Source organism: Geospiza fortis, unplaced genomic scaffold (genome assembly GCF_000277835.1).
Source record: "Geospiza fortis unplaced genomic scaffold, GeoFor_1.0 scaffold1056, whole genome shotgun sequence".
Lineage (NCBI taxonomy): Eukaryota > Metazoa > Chordata > Aves > Passeriformes > Thraupidae > Geospiza > Geospiza fortis.
In genome coordinates this window covers 84,391-85,325 of record NW_005054680.1, presented here as the reverse complement: position 1 = coordinate 85,325, position 935 = coordinate 84,391, and the positions used below count along the sequence as shown (strand labels likewise).

General features: G+C 58.1%; 1 pseudogene; it reads left to right on the top strand.

Annotated features, from left to right (window-relative positions):
- Positions 1-362, top strand: part of LOC106632077 — a 761-nt pseudogene extending 399 nt beyond the window's left edge.
- The last annotated feature ends 573 nt before the right edge of the window (positions 363-935 follow it).

Here is a 935-nt window from a genome sequence, read left to right as displayed (position 1 = left end):
TGACCGATGCCCTGGGGACACTGAGGCACGCTCAGAAGGGGAAGTGTCACCACGTGTTCCGGGGCGTGCGTGACGTTCATTTCAAGACACGGCGGGGCCAGAGGGTTCGGTTCGGTCAATTCACATCGACGTCGCTGAGCAAAGAGATTGCCCAGAAGTACGGAACAGACACGATATTTGAGGTTCACACGTGCCACGGTGTGGACATCCAGGCTTTTTCCTATGATCCTCACAACCGCGAGGTGCTGATCCCACCCTTTGAGACTTTCAAGGTCACCAAAGTCACCCACAATGGGCGCAAGACAAGGATCAGTCTCCGCTCCACCGGGACCTTCAGCAAATACAACTGCGCGTGGCTGTGAGGTGACACCATAGGGGAATGACTGGGGTGATGGGGATAACCTCTGTGGCCCTGGGGACACCCATGATATGGCACAGGGGACAATGATACTCACTGGGCATGGGGGACAGGGACACCCACTGTGTTTTGGGGGAGAAGGACACTCAGTGCTGGTGACATCAAATTTGGGGGCAGCCATTGTGGGCACGAGGGCAACAACATCCATGACAGTGCACAGGGATGGGGATTCCCACTTCTGGGAGGGGACAGGGACAGGAACACCCCTGCCAGGGGAGGGCAGAAACCAGAACTTCCCTGTACTGAACCTGTCCCTCCCCGCCAAAACAGTGCTGTTGGGATGGGCCCTGTGTGCTGGATGTAGGTGGGCAATGACCCCCCATGGCACACTCTGAACACCTGTCACCCCCTGTCACCCCTCATGCCACCCTCTGACTCCCACTGACCCCTGTCATCCCTAAGCCCACCATGACCCCACTGACCTACCTAGCCCCTCTACCCCCATGCCCCCCCATCCACAACATCCTGTCACCTGTCACCTCATGGCCCCCATCTCTGCTGCCACTCCTAACCATCC